This window comes from Pristiophorus japonicus, unplaced genomic scaffold, assembly GCF_044704955.1.
Source record: "Pristiophorus japonicus isolate sPriJap1 unplaced genomic scaffold, sPriJap1.hap1 HAP1_SCAFFOLD_242, whole genome shotgun sequence".
NCBI classification, from domain to species: domain Eukaryota; kingdom Metazoa; phylum Chordata; class Chondrichthyes; family Pristiophoridae; genus Pristiophorus; species Pristiophorus japonicus.
In genome coordinates, this window is record NW_027252144.1 from 107,790 (window position 1) to 124,210 (window position 16,421).

A 16,421-nucleotide genomic window follows, 5' to 3' on the forward strand; every position below is an offset into this window, starting at 1 on the left:
ACCTTCTCTGTCAGAAAATGGTGCAGTGGAGGGGAGCAGTTAAAAAAATAATTGAAGTGGGGAAAAATATACTAAGTGGTAAAATACCAAAGTAGAAGAATGTGTCAAGAAGGAAGTGTAAGATTAGACAAATGTTCTGGAGTTTTGCTGGATTTCCTGTGTGGGATGGGGGAGAAGAAACACAGCAGCACTTCCTTTAACAGATTAGGTAGGGTAGCATGCATACCGAAGCAAATGGTGCATTAAATAAACAGGCTTGCTTCATGAGTTGGATGCCCTTTCCTGGTTTCATGCTTTCTTGGAGTCATACTTCTTAACTTTGTTTGTTTACAGGTTATGCTAGTTTAGTAGTTATGATACTAGACTAGAAACTCAGATATTCTGAGTTCATGTCCCACCATGGCAAGTTGTACATTTTGAATTCAATGCATGTGATAATTTGTGGGCTGACATATGAAAAATGACCATGAAAGCTGCCGCATTGTTGTGAAAACCCAACTGGTTCAGTTCCCTTCGGGGAAGGAGCGTGTTCTGGGCTACATGTCACTCCAATCCCACACCACACAGTTGATTCTAAATGCCCTCAGAGTACCTATGGATGGGCAATAAATACTGGCTCAACAGTATTTATTCCACATTCCAAGAATTAAAAAAAAAACGTTATTAACTCAAAATTGTTTAATAACCAGTGATTATTGGTGTTGTGGAAAATATAGCAGATGGAGGGCACTCAATATATTTTAATATACGGTGTTTTATACTTAATCTTTATTATATTACATCATTTTCATTTGGTAGACCACAAGTATAACACAGTTCCTTACAATGTATTTTTTGGCAACAACAGAATACTTTCTACATTCACCTGAAAAAGATGGGAGTGCGCGTGTAAAATATGAGAAGATTCTATCATAGAGGGAGAAAAGGCACATTGATCTACTTTTGGCCTGAATTTTCCTGACGTGGTATTTCTAGTAAGTATCAGTGGCACAAATACAGCTATTGCACATTATACCCTAGATATTAGTGAACTAATGCTTAATGCATGCGTATGGCATTTCTCTGTCTGCTATGATAATGGAGAGTTTGACCCATTTACTTCCAGTTGCTTGTTACAGCTTCACTGTCCATACCAGAGTCAATTTCAGTGTCTGCGTTTCCCACTGTTAGACCAGACTGAGAACAGGCGCTGTAATTATCAGTAGAGGCCATTCCATGTCACCACTAGCTGGTATTTATAACACCTCCATTTTGGTTTTGTCTGTTCAGTCCAAAAGCCATGAGGTAACAACGCTGGAAAATAGAATTTATTTTCACTTTTGCAAACAGTGACAAAATGAAGCTCTCTCTGATCTAGTACAGTATTGGTTACATTAAGTAAGGTGTTTTCTCTTATGTAGTTCCAACAGTACATCCCAGCAATTTTAGAAGAATATCCGGGATGAATATTTCCATTTACTTCACATTCTATACCCACATGGCCTCTCAGAAACACTGATAAATCATTACCAGTATTAATGGTGTCTGCCTTTTCTAGATGGGACTTGAGACAGGGAAACACATTCCTGAGAAGGACAGGCTAACTACCATTTGTTCACATTTTTCTTAACATTTAATGAGACAGACAAGCTCAAATGCAAACCCTAGCAGACTGTATGAGTACAATTATATTGATTTTCCTCATAGTAAAAGTTTCCAAATCACATTAAGTCCCAGTAATTGCACTTTCAGCACACTTTGATAACTGTCTTCACTTATTCAGTCTTTTTGCACTTCTTCCTTGTCCCTTCATTAAGATCCTCCTTTGTCTTGGCTGTGTATGGAGACTGATTGCAAGGGGGGGGGAGCTCTGCATATTGTCACGAGAGCAGACACGATCATGATCATCGTATGTACCCCAGGCGGTCCCAAAGACAATGGGGCAAATGAAGGCTTCAATTGGAGCGAAAGGTGACCCTTGGGAGTGTGTTGCTGTCATGAACACCGACAATGGCAGAATGCAAAATATCAACAGCTAGTGAAATCCATTTACTTTTAGCATTGCTTATTTTGTTGACCTTATTTTCCAATCACTTGTAATTATACATAAGGTAGGAAAAGAAATAGACCATTTAACCCCTCAAGTATGTTTCACCATTCAATTAGATCATGGTTGGTCCATTTACCTGCCTTTGATCCATATTCCGTAGCTAAGAAGAATCTATCGATTGACCCAGTATCCACAGTCTTTTGTGGAGAATCCAGATAGCCACAGTCCTTTGTGTAAAAAAGTGCTCTTGATTTCACTCGTAAATGACTTAGCTCTAATTTTAAGATTTGTCCCCTTATCTTGGATTCCCACACCAGATTTGTTGTTCTTGTATTTGAAGTGGATGACCTCACACTTCTCTCCATTGAACTCCATCTGCTATAGTTTTGCCCATTCACTCAGTCTATCTATGTCCATTTCTAACTTGCTGCTCCCATCCACACACCTTACCGTGCCCTTTTATCTTAGTTTCATCTGCAAACTTGGATGTACAACTTTATATTTTTTCATCCAAGTCATTAATATATACGGGGGCCGACTTTGGTGGCCACCCATTTATCAGTGGCCACCAGGCGGGAGGATCGATTTTGGCGCCCACTGCGGCTGGGGCACGGCAGGAGCCGCTGTGTGGGTGGCAGCGGGATCGGCAGTTGGCGTCAGTCGGCGGGACTCGGAGACAAATGTCATTAGGGTGCGTCAGGTGGAGGCGTCTCCACTCGGGTATTTTCGGAAGGCCTCCACTGCGCATGCATGGAATTTTGGCCTTTTTTTTTGTAGTTTTGGTGATGGGACCTGTCATCATCATAGGCGGTCCCTCGAACGAGGATGACTTGCTTCCACATGAGTTCACAGATATTTCAATGAAGGACCCGATGTTCCAGTCCTGAACTCCAATTGAGGGGATGGAAGATGCCTGTGAATGGATTTTTTTAACGTGTGGTGACCGTTGCACATCAATCACCACACGGGGTTGACAGAGCTCGGCCTTTATCCAGTGGCAAGGGTTGAACCAGGATGGCTGGAGACCTGCTCTGCTACACGAACCTAGTGCACACACATATCGCAATGTGGGCTGGCCCGTGCTGCCCCTGGGCCCTCGTCTCTTCTGGGCCCCGTACATTCATTCGCCGCACCTCCGCCCACGATGTTCCAGGGCCCGGCGCTCCAGCTCTATAGCCCCAAGGGACCTGTAGTCCTTTTGTGGCCCTTTCACGCTAAGGAAGTGCACATGGCCATAAAAGGAGAGCACTCAATTGCATCTTCGAGGAGAGAGCAGACAGAGAAGAGAGGAGAGAGAAGACAGAGAGGAGAAAGAGGAGACTGAGAGAGAGGAGACAGGAGAGGGAGAGAGAGAGGAGAGAGTTGGAGGTAGAGAGCAGAGGTGGCATTGGAGAGGGGCCAGTCCAAGTTGCAGAGGGGGCAGTGTGACAAATTTATACCCAGACTCTTGAGCAGCCATTCCTCTCATCATAGAGATGATTGGGCAGAAATCGTCAATGAAGATTGGCAAAACCAGGCCCAGAGCTCCGTGGTTCAATAAGCAGGAGTTGGAGGAGCTAGTGACAGAGGTGGAGCGCCGGTACAGCGAACTCACCCGGGATGGTCGTGGCAAGCCTCCACCAGCCCAATACCGTCATCTTTGGATGTACATAGGTCAGATGGTCAGTGCAATGGGCAACATGGAACGAGATGGGGACCAATGCCGCAAACAGTGGAACGATTTGGTGGCGACAGCTAAAGTGAGCACAAATTTATTCGTCCCTCCTGTCCAAGCCCAAAAAGGTTGTGCGTGCGATGTGTCTGTGTGTGTGGGAGTGTGTGTGGGAGGCATGAGCAAAGGGGGTAAAGGCTGCAACGTTTGTTTGTGTAGAGAAAACAAGCAGCTAAACAAGCAAGCCTGAGTGCGACCAGAGGGGGCTCCACACCCGAGGATACCGGATCCTTCCTGCACCCCCAGCCCATATCACCCATGTCCACCGCTCCCACCTCTGCCACCCAGGGCCAGGAAGAAGAGCCCCTTCACCTGGAGAAGCCAGAAGTGGCTGGCATCAGCTTCCTAGCAAGTCAGCCAAGTGTCCCCAGAACCTCGGATCGGGCTCAGATTTCCTGAGGTTTCCAACAGACTCAACTCAAGAAAGCTCAAGCAAGCGCAGAGGCCGTGGCTCAAAGGGAAGCAAGGCCCCACCACCTAGCAGCAGCGAGCAACCACCTGCGGATGCAGCACGGCTTGCTCTAATGAACCAGATGGTGCAGCTATCAACCACCGGTGCGTGAAGGTAGGTCGCGAGCTGCTGCAGATCATGGCTGGAATAGTTGGCAGCATCGCTACATTCACCAAGCAGGATCAAAGGAGGGAGCGCCTTCTCACAGTGTTGGAGCGCACAACAGAAAGCGTTGAGGCCATAAGGCAGGAGATGGCTTCTGCACGCGTGCTGCAAGCTCCTGACCCCACACCCTCAAAGCAGACGGATGCGGAGGAGCAGGACATCCCGGCACCTTCGGTCCCGCGCCCTATGTTCTCACTGATAAACACACGTCTGCACACATCCCGGTGCCCTCCTACACAACCTCCTCAACCAGAGGCAGTGAGGGGCAGGGAAGGGCCAATCCATCGTGTAGGCATGGGGAGGAAGAGGAAATCGGGCATAGCTGCAAGAGCACGGGGGGGGGGGGGTGGCGGGGGAGAGAGGTGGTGATGCCGAGTGGAGGGGTGGGTGTTGCTTCCTCGTGTAAATGTATGTATATGTCATAATATTATGTAACATTTGTCATTGTGCACTTGTAAATACACTCACATTGTTCACCCTCTGTTTGTGCGTGTGTCATTTTAATATCATGTGTGATGCGTTGCGCTAAACACACATCTGTCCCTCAGGTCATCTGCTTCATCAGGAATATCTTCCCATCCACATCTGACTGCAGTGTATAATGGGGGTACAGGGCTGTAGTAATAACCGCCCTCCTGTATGGCTCAGAGACAGGGCTCACATACAATAGACACTTCAAGTCGCTGGAGAAATACCACCAACGATGTCTCCGCAAGATCCTGAAAATCCCCTGGGAGGACATATGGACCAACGTTAGCGTCCTCGACCAGGCCAACATCCCCAACATTGAAGCACTGACCACACTCGATCAGCTCCGCTGGGCAGGCCACATTGTTCGCATGCCTGACACGAGACTCCCAAAGCAAGCGCTCTACTCTGAACTCCTTCACGGCAAACGAGCCAAAGGTGGGCAGAGGAAACGTTTAAAGAACACCCTCAATACCTCCTTGATAAAGTGCAACATCCCCACTGACACCTGGGCGTCCCTGGCCAAAGACCGCCCTAAGTGGAGGAGGTGCATCCGGGAGGGCGCTGAGCACCTCGAGTCTCATCGCCGAGAGCATGCAGAAAGCAAGCGCAGGCAGTGGAAAGAGCGTGCGGCAAACCAGTCCCACCCACCCTTTCCCTCAACGACTGCCTGTCCCATCTGTGACAGAGACTGTAATTCTCGTATTGGACTGTTCAGTCACCTAAGAGTGGAAGCAAGTCTTCCTCGATTCCGAGGGACTGACTATGATGATGATGATGATGATGATGATAATGGGTCCTGTCATCAGGCAAGACGACAATGAATGCAGGAAGGCTGCCACTCAATTACTCTAATTTACCAAGTTACAGGGCAGACCTTAAGGCCAAACATGGAGGAGTGCCACCCCTGAGATGACATGGTCATCAGTTACATTGCAGTACATTGTGCGAGACAATTAATGAATCAGCTTGGATGTACAAAATGTGAGATGTGAGATTCAGTCACTCATAATAATTTTCCCTTCGCCATTGGCCTTCCCAATGAAGGACTTTCAGCAAGGTGCAATAAAAAAAGCCTCCATTGGCTTAGTCACACTTCAGCCGGTTTTATGACATCCAATTTAAACATCACCATCAGCAAGAAAGTAATGCAACATTGACCTAACTTCTTTCCAGCAGTCCCACTGATATGGTGCAGAATCCAACTGGCTGCCGTGATGTGATGGCCACCAGCACTCCCACCCAGCCGATGTGCCAGAATTGCCCCCCATTGCACTCCACCGCTGCCTATCTCCCTCCCTCCCACCCGATCTGCAAGTGCTGGCCGACTGCCGCCCAGACCTGCTTTTCCAGAGCGGGCCTTCTGGTGGGCGGCAGGTCGACAGGAGGCCAGGAAAAATAACCAAAATGGACGTTTACAGATATCCGTCAGGGGCGAGCGGGACACTGTGATGTGGGCGGAACTGGGCGGAACCTCGACGGCAGATGGGCAATTCCATTTCCGGCGGAACCTTGGCGGCTGCGGGGGGACAGTGACAAAAGTCGGGTTCATGGTGTAAAACTAGTACGTTGTCTCTGGATGTTTTGTAACTTTTAGCTGACCCTGCGATTTTTTAAATTCTTTTGTCGAAATTTAATTGAACCTGTTTTATCTGGTGCTACAGGAAAGTGGAGTTGAGGCACTTCATTCACAGGATAGCAAGCTAGTGGGAGATGTTACTTGGTTATATAATATCACTAATATTGGTTTATAAAGTGTTTAAGAGTTCTCTCAGTTTTTAAAGTGAAGAGTCAGCTGCTGCTCCATAGGAGGCATAAGGAACCTGAAGAACTGCACTGAATGAGAATGCTCCCCTTTTGTCGACCATCCAAAACTTATGTAAAAACCGCCTCTTATCCAAATTATATTTCAAAACTTGTCATCCCTCAAACTACCACCACGCCAGACTGTGGGTTATAACGCCAAATTAGTATCATTACATAAGAATTAGGAGCAGGAGTAGGCCATTCAGCCCCACGAGCCTGATCCGCCATTGAGATCATGGCTGATCTTCTACCTCAACTCCACTTTCCTGTACTATCCCCATATCCCTTAATTCCCTTATTATCTAAAAAAATCTATCGATATCTGTCTTGAATGTACTCAAAGACTGAGCTTCCACAGCCTTCTGGGGTAGAGAATTCCAGAGATTCACCACCCTCTGAGTGAAGAAGTTCTTCATCTGAGAAGCTCTTCATCTCAGTCCTAAATGGCCGACCCTTTATTCTGAGACTGTGACCCCTGGTTCTAGACTCTTCAGACAGAGGAAACATCCTCCCTGCATCTACCCTGTCAAGCCCTGTAAGAATGTTGTATGTTTCAATGCGATCACCCCTCTGGCACAGCAGTAGTAGTATAGGTTGATATGTCTGGTACTACGGTAGCATTATGGATTATTAAATAAATCAGTCCAGCAGTGGTATGTGTCAGTATATCTGGCAGCCTAGTGATGATCTGTATTAGTATCTCTGACATATCAGTGGTAGCATGGATTAGTATGTCTGGCAGTGGTAATGTTATGGGAATTGGCATGTCTGTAGTGCAGTGGTGATGTGCACAAATTATCTGGTCATTATCACATTGCTGTTTGTGGGACCTTGTTGTGCGCCCATTGGCTCCCATGTTTCCTACACTACAACAGTAACTACAGTTCAAAAAGTACTTCATTGGTTGTAAAGCTCTTTGGGAATATAAATGCAAGTCTTTCTTTGTTTGGTATTTCTGGCAGTCAGTGATAGTGTGGGTTGGTATCACCGACAGTCTTATGGCCTTGGCATTCCAGGTGATATGTTCCATTAGTGTCTTTGGCTTTGCTTTCGGACTGAATTTTGTGCTGTCCAAAGCCTCAATAATTGCTCACTCTAAAGGATATCATTAAGTATGGCCAGGCCCTGTATTCATCCAATTCATGCAGCATGGACTGGGACATCCCCTTGTAAACCGTTGCTCCATATTATTGGTGGGAATGCATCCACTAATAGTAAAGTGAAAAAGTCCACTTTATACTCGCAGCAGGACAATCAATCTTATTGTGCCTGATGCCCACCCTTGATGCCAACATGTTTGCTTATTTTAAAGATCAATCAATCAAAAAAATTGAGAATTTTGTCAAGGACTCACTCACCTCCCCACTTACCTCAGCTGGACAAGTGCGGCTTACAACTGACAGTAGGTAGAAACCCCAGGGGGAAGGGCAGACCACAGTGAAAGGGTTAACATGTCTCTCTGTTTGTGTCAGTTGTGGCTCAGTGGGTAGTACTCACTCCTCTGAGTCAAAAGGTCATGGGTTCAAGTCCCACTCCAGAGTCTTGAGCCTAAAATCTAGGCTGACACTCCCAATGAAGTACTGAGGGAACGCTGCACTATCAGAAATTCCATCTTTTGGATGAGACGTTAAACCAAGGCCCCATCTGCTCTCTCAGGTGGACATAAAAGATCACATGGCACTATTTGAAGAAGAGCAGTTCTTCTTGGTGTCTTGACCAATATTTATCCCTCAACAAAAGTCACTAAAAAAAGATTATCTGTTCATTAACACATTGCTGTTTGTGGGAGGTTGCTGTGTGCAATTGGCTGCTGCGTGTTCCACATTACAACAGTGACTACACTTCAAAAGTATTTTGTTGGCTGTAAGACTTTTTTCTTTGCTTACTGGGAATGTTTTATCACCGTGTACTTATTCGAGTGCATAAAATCTCAAGCACACAACAAATAACAGGAAAACATTCTTTTGAACACTAACTTGTGCTTTACCGACTTATTTTCTTCTCACCTTAAATGTAATTCCTGTACCATGTGGCCTTGTGCCTCGATCCCAACATCTCATCACTGAGTGCATGCAGAAAACAAGCGTAGGCAACGGAAGGAATGAGCGGCAAATCTGTCCCACTCTTCTTTACCCTCAACGACTATCTGTCTCACCTGTGACAGGGACTGTGGCTCTCGTATTCGACTGTTCAGCCACCTAAGGACCCATTCTAAGAGTGGAAGCAAGTCTTCCTCATTTCCGAGGGACTGCCTATGATGATGATGGGCCTCGCAGTTGTTGCTATGCTCAGAATATAATCATGAACATTTCCAGACAATGTATAAAAACAGTAACGTTACTAATGAATAACAATTTTGGGCGTCCTCCCCTCCAAATCCAATGTACGGTAATATATTTTTCACCAGTACAAAACTATTCTGTGTTTCACCAAAATGCTTTGTGAAATATAAGTAACAATATAATTTATACCGTTCGTGATACTGTTATATGTGAAAAGTGCCGTGTGAATCTCGCATTGTCCTTGGACATTCGGCAAAGCTCATCAGCATTTAAAGAAATTGACATATTCTCAGTCTTTTCCCTTTCATGCGTCACATATCATGGTCATATTTCATCAACAACAACAACTTGTATTTATATAGCACCTTTAATGCAGTAAAACGACCCAAGGCGCTTCATAGGTGTGTTATAAGACAAAACAAATAAATTTGACACCGAGCCACAAAAGAAATTATGGCAGATGACCAAAAGCTTGGTCAAACGGGTAGGTTTTAAGGAGTGTCTTAAAGGAGGAAGAGAGCTAGAGAGGCGGATAGATTTAGGGAGGGACTTTCAGAGCTTGGGGCCCAGGTAGCTGAAGGCACAGCCACCAATGGTTGAGCAATAGTTATTTAATATTTCCTCCATCAGTTGGAAGAATGCAATAAATTAATCAGCCCAAAGTTTACACAATTGCAAGGGAGGTTTCACTCCTCCAAGGTTGGACTAATCACCTCGCCCTCCTTTTTCTGCATCCTAGAAATGGAGGTCTCTGTTTTTACATATTGTTTCAGCCTCATGTCTTGATACACAACACTTAAAGAACACCAAAACAAAGACAAGAAGCTTTGAGTAACAATCAAGGTTGAGTTTCAACATTTCAGCCCCTCCTGATCCTTTAGGTTGCAAGTGCCACCAGGCATCTACTTACCAATACATCTCAATGATTAGCAAAAAGTGTTTCAAGGCAATGCCTGGCGTGTCGCACTCATAAAACGTACCTTTATTTCTACGAATTGAAAAGATTTATTTACCTTCGTAACAACCATGAAAATGGTGAACAGGAAGACGATGTTGTGTTTGGAAATGGACAGCCAGTGGGTCTGCTGTAAGGTGAAGATAACTGCTCCAACCAGACTGGCTTTTGTCGGGCTGTGAGAGGACATAATAAAATTGCACAGTTAGCTTCACCGTCTGTGCAATATTCCCAATGTTTTATTAGTAATTTTTTTGGTGAGGTTTTTATGTGGCCTCGGTCTCCTGGGCCCAAGCCACTCTTATGGCTGAAAAGGACAGAATGGGTTGCTTGCTTTCAGGTACATCCAGGAGGTTTATGACACCAGCTCATCAATGATGTTCTTCACAACTCTTCCATTCCCCTGTGGAGAGGCATCTGGCCTCTGCCACCAACCCACCCCACACCCGATCCCCCCTACTCCACTCACGCAGCAGCATAGCCGAGGCTGGGAGAACAGGACTGAACTTGCATGTATCACAGTAGTCAAAGATTTAATCACTAAATCCCCCACTCCAGAAATACTGGGGGCGGAGGTTAAATTAGTCTTGAGTGACAAAATTGTGCAGAGTCAAAAGCATGCTGCCGATTCGCTCTCGCCCATTTGTGCTGCCGCCCAACACATATTTACCCCCATTGTGCTGCCATTTTCACTTACAAGGACATGTTGAGAAACTCATTTGATTCTGGCTTCCAGACTCCACGAATTAGCTGCTCAAAGTTGGAGATCAATGCAATTCCAGCACCTGTAGGGAACAAAACAATAATGAGCACCACTAGTTAATATTCCAGGTGGCTCTGTGTTTTTTTGAGTTGATTGTACAACTTGGTTTTTCTCTCTTTACAGACATCGATTTCCAGGCCAAAAAATGGTACATTTTTTTCAAACCAACACCAGACCCAGTGCCAACACCAATCCCATTTCAGGCTCCATCACAAGCAAATACATTTTTCTGGAGTGCCTCTAATGAGATGCCCAATTGCTCAGATGCAGGAAGGAGTTATATACACAAAATGAATATTTAGCACTGATACGCCTAGTTTAACATCTCAAAAAATAAAGAGATAAAAGGCTACTTACCTTTGGCCCATCCAACCAAAACCATGATGATCCATCCATGGTGATAGGCATGGTGAGCATGGTCAACACCCACACTAATTTTGTGGACCCGCACCACCTCTTTCATAGCAGTGAGGACCAACTTCACAGGCATGAAGGCCACACATTTGTAGAAAAGGTTCAATGGACAGTAAAAGATGAGGTACCTAAGTTGAAAGCATGGGTTCAGTTTGTGTTGGTAATGAATGTTCACGGACTTTCAATATTAACTGCTAAAATCCATTGATTAGGTGCAGTGTAAAACCAACATTAATCTCACCAAATGTATGTTTTTAATATGATTTACTTTGATGATATTTTTCCCCCACAGCACCTTGGAGCAGTAGGACACAGGTTCAAGCTCATGCCTCTGCTGGGCTCTGAAACTCAACGAGCAAATGAGGAGATTGTAAATAGAGGAATCTTTAGTTGGAGGAAAAAAATTAAAAGGGTAAGGGAACTTAGAGAACAGTCAGACCGCTCTTATCGCCTGATTACAAAGCAGCATTGATAGAAGTCTCAATGGAGGTCCACCACTTATCTCCTGTTGGTTCAGGAGGATGTGCAGGGAAGGAGGAATCTAAAAAGGTGTTCCCAAAATGTGTCAGCTGTGGCTCAGTCATAAGGTTCTCACCTCTGAGTCATAAGGTTGTGGGGTCAAGTCTCACTTTGGAGACTTGAGCATAAAATCCAGGCTGACACTCCTGCTTGAAGGCTCGACTGGCCGAATGGCCTACTCCTGCACCTATTTTCTATGCTTCTACGTTGCTATGATGCTATACTGAAGGAGTGCTGCATTGTTGGAGGTACCATCTTTTGCATATGACAGAAAATTAAAGCCCTGTCTGCCCTCCCAGGAACATGTAAAAGATCTCATGGATCTATCTTTGAAGAGCAGGAGTATTCTCTCCAATGTCCTGGACAATATTTATCCCTCAACTAACATCACTAAAACACAGATTATCTGATTATCTCATTGCTGTTTGTGAAATCTTGCTGTGTGCAAACTGGCTGCCGTGTTTCTCTGCATTACAATAGTGACGACACCGCAAAATGACTTCAATAGTTGTAAAACGCTTTGGGACGTCCTGAAGTCGTAAAAGGCGCTATGTAAACACAAGTTCTTTCTTTTTCAAAAAAAGGGGAGACATATGGGCACAATACGCTGGAACTCGGCCCTTTCACTTTTGAAACTGGTATGAATGCAACCTAGAGGGAACCATGTTCTCCTTTCTATGATCACTGCTGCCCTGTAAAGTTCCACTTCTTTCCAGTAACGGCCACTATTTGTCTATGAAATAAAGTGAATTACCGTTAGCAAAAATCGCCATCACTAAGAATTTCAACTGTTTTGCAATCCATTTTTGTTCTTCTCAAAAACATTGTTCCCAGATCTTGGTAAGATGTGACTGTCATGTGACAGTCATTAGCACAAATCTATTGCGTTTCCAAACCTGTATCCATTGGAAATGAAACCAAGTGTGGGATACAATTGATGCAGCTGAAAATCCCTTTGGGTGAACTATAAGATCCATCACTCACAATACTGTACAGTTCTGAGAGCAGAGAAGGTTAAGGGATGATTTAATAGAGATGTTCAAAATTATGAAAGGTTTTGATAGAGTAGATAGAGAGAAACTGTTTCCACTGGCACAAGGGTCAGTAACCAGAGGACACAGATTTAAGATAATTGGCATAAAAACCAAGGGAGTCATATGGAGAATGTTTTTCCCCAGCGAGTTATGATGATCTGGAATGCACTGCCTGAAAGGGCATTGGAAAAAGAGTCAATAGTAACTTTTGAAAGAGAATTGGACAAATACTTGAAAAGGGAAAAAATTGCAGGACTATGAGGAAAGAGCAGAAGTGTGGGATTAATTGGATAGCTCAGAGAGCTGGCACAGGCATGATAGGCTGAATGGTCTCCTGTGTTGTCAGATTCTATAAACAAATGGGTCTGAAGTACAATAATTGGAGTGAGAGGCAGTCTAGTGTTGGTGAGTCCTTCCCTGCATGTATTAGCATTTTAGTTTAGATAAAGGATACGATCTCTCCACATACAATAGACTCCATTACAGGCTTTAAATTGTGTCCCCAAATTACTCAGCAGCTTGGTCATTCTTAGCTAACATGTAACAGATATTAATTTGTATATTAGTCTAACTGTATGTGTAAACAGTTATGCTTATGATTCATTTCCTTTAATGACTCAGTACTCTATCCATCATAGGCAGTCCCTCGGAATCGAGAAAGACTTGCTTCCACTCTTTAAAATGAGTTCTCAGGTGGCTGAACAGTCCAATACGAGAACCACAGTCCATGTCACAGGTGGGACAGATAGTCGTTGAGGGTCAAGGAGGGTGGGATTGGTTTGCCGTACGCTCTTTCTGCTGCCTGAGCTTGATTTCTGCATGCTCTTGGTGATGAGACTCGAGGTGCTCAGCGCCCTCCTGGAAGCACTTCCTCCACTTAGGATGGTCTTTGGCCAGGGACTCCCAGGTGTCAGTGGGGATGTTGCACTTTATCAGGGAGGCTTTGAGAGTTGCCCTTTTAACCTTTGGCCCACCTTTGGCTCATTTGCTGTGAAAGAGTTCCGAGTAGAGCGCTTGCTTTGGGATTCTCGTGTCTGGCATGCGGACAATGTGGCCTGCCCAGCGGAGCTGATCAAGTGTGGTCAGTGCTTCAATGCTGGGGATGTTGGCCTGGTCGAGGACGCTAATGTTGATGCGTCTGTCCTCCCAGGGGATTTGTAGGATCTTGCGGAGGCATCGTTGGTGGTATTTTTCCAGCGACTTGAGGTGTCTACTGTACATACAGGAGGGCGGGTATTACTACAGCCCTGTAGACCATGAGCTTGGTGACAGATTTGAGGGCCTGGTCTTTGAACACTCTTTTCCTCAGGCAGCCAAAGGCTGCACTGGTGCACTGGAGGCGGTGTTGAATCTTGTCGTCAATGTCTGCTCTTGTTGATAAGAGGCTCCTGAGGTATGGAAAATTGTCAGGGCTGCGCTGTGGATCTTGATGACTGGGGGGACAGTGCTGTGCAGCGAGGACAGGCTGATGGAGGACCTTTGTCTTACGGATGTTTAGCATAAGGCCCATGCTTTCGTACGCCTCAGTAAATACGTCGACTATGTCCTGGAGTTCAGCCTCTGGATGTGCGCAGACGCAGGCGTCATCTGCATACTGTAGCTCGACGACAAAGGTTGGAGTGATCTTGGACCTGGCCTGGAGACGGCAAAGGTTGAACAGGTTCCCACTGGTTCTGTAGCAACGGCTCAGTACTATGTGGTGTGGTGTGTCAATGAGCAATACAAATCAGGAAAGTAAGATTCCAATCCCTAGTTTTAGTAGCATTGACAACAGAACCATTAGCCACAGAATCTTGAGTTCAGAAGGGGAAATCAGCCACACCATGAGTGGTCTGAACATCTTACTTTTACAGGAATTGACTCACACTGCCCAATATTTACTTGCACAATAGTTAACCAGGGGAGGGGGTGTAACAATAGTACCCCCTTGTGACCTGAACACATATCTGTGCCATTTGTACATGCACTTCTTCCATCTCTCTGAAAGTGGACCGAAGAAACACTTGGTAAGTTAAGGCTTGATAAATTGTTAAGCTGCTTTATTTGACAGTGAGTGAACATACAGGGTAACCGTTGTGATCAGATTCTTTTAATTCCATTGGTATAACTTGTAATTATGCATGTTTATCGAAACATTGTAATCGAAAAATTGTGAATACGCTATGCTTTCCCATATTATATAGAATTGCATAGAATTTTGCAGCACAAAAACAGGCCATTCAGTCCAACAGATCTATGCCGGTGTTTATGCTCCACACGCGCCTTCTCCCACCCCACTTCATCTCACTCTATCAACATATTCCTTTCTCCCTTGTGTATTTATCTAGCTTCCCCTTATATCCGCCATATCAGTGGCTCATTTTGCTTGACTTAAACAAATTCATTTCTAACTACCCAGCATTGCATCCTTTTTTCAACTTTTTGTTGGGTCTCACTGCTTCACAGCTATATCATTAAAAACCTGACCATTAGAGCAATATCCTGTTTCAAAATCCTCCTTCTGCCTCTGTTTGTCTCTGTGTATTATCACTTGCCGTGCCCCCGAGATTAGCAACTCTCCAATACAGTGGGTGTGAGTTGTTTATCATTTACCAAGACAAGCTAACAAATTGCTAGCTCGTTGGCATCTTAATTACCTATTATCACAGAGCCCTTTATGAAAATAACTTATTTGAATATATTATGCTTTAAAACACAACAATCTTTTTCAAATCCTTTCTGTGGAAAAATGGTCAAAAGATCCCAAAAAGTGATTGGAATTCATCTGAACATATGAAAAATGACGGATAGGACAGGACCTACTTGTCCATACAGCCTGTCCCATACAGTTGTGATGCCTTATTCATCACAATACATACATACACCATCCTGAATCATATAATCTCCTGGGAGATACGAAAAAACAGATAAAAACCCAGGCCAATTATAGAATCATAGAATCGTTACAGCACAGTGGGAGGCTATTCAGCCCATCGACCCCGAACTGGCTCTCTGCAAAAGCACTTCAGCTCGTCCCAATCTCCTGCACATTCTCCGTAGCCCTGCTAATTTTTTCCTTCAGGTACTTATCTAATTCCCTTTTGAAAGTCATGATTGAATCTACCTCCACCATCCTGTCAGGCAGTGCATTTCAAATCATAACCACTCACTGTATAAAAAAGTTTTTCTTCATGTCGCCTTTGGATCTTCTGCCAATCACCTTAAATCTGTCTATGCTGGTTCTCGACCCTTCTGCAAATGGGAACAATTTCTCTCTATCTACTCTGTCTAGACTCCTCATAATTTTGAACACCTCTATCAAATCTCCTCTCAATCGTCTCTGCTTTAAGAAGAACAACCCCAGCCTCTCCAGTTATCCACATAACTGAAGTCCTTCATCCCTGGAACCATTCTTGTAAATCTTTTCTGTACCCTCTCTAAAGCCTTCATTCACATCCTTCCTGAGGTGCAGTGCCCAGAATTGGACACAATACTCCAGTTGTGGCCGAACCGGTATTTTATAAAAGTTCATCATAACTTCCTTGCTTTTTTACTCTATACCTCTATTTATAAAGCCCAGGATCCCGTAGGCTTTTTTAACAGCTTTCTCAACCTGCCCTACCACCTTCAACAATTTGTGCACATATACCCCCAGGTCTCTCTGTTCCTGCAACCCTTTTATAATTGTACCCTTTAGTTTATTATATTACCTCTCCTCATTCTTCCTACCAAAATGTATCACTTCACACTTTTCTGCGTTAAACTTCATCTGCCATGTGTCCGCCCATTGCACCAGCCTGTCTATGTCCTCTTGAAGTCTATCTCTATCCTCCTCACTGTTGACT

General features: G+C 44.6%; 1 pseudogene; it reads right to left on the minus strand.

The window, feature by feature from the left end:
* Positions 1-1,649: 1,649 nt before the first annotated feature.
* Positions 1,650-16,421, minus strand: part of LOC139245843 (trimeric intracellular cation channel type A-like) — a 28,976-nt pseudogene continuing 14,204 nt past the window's right edge.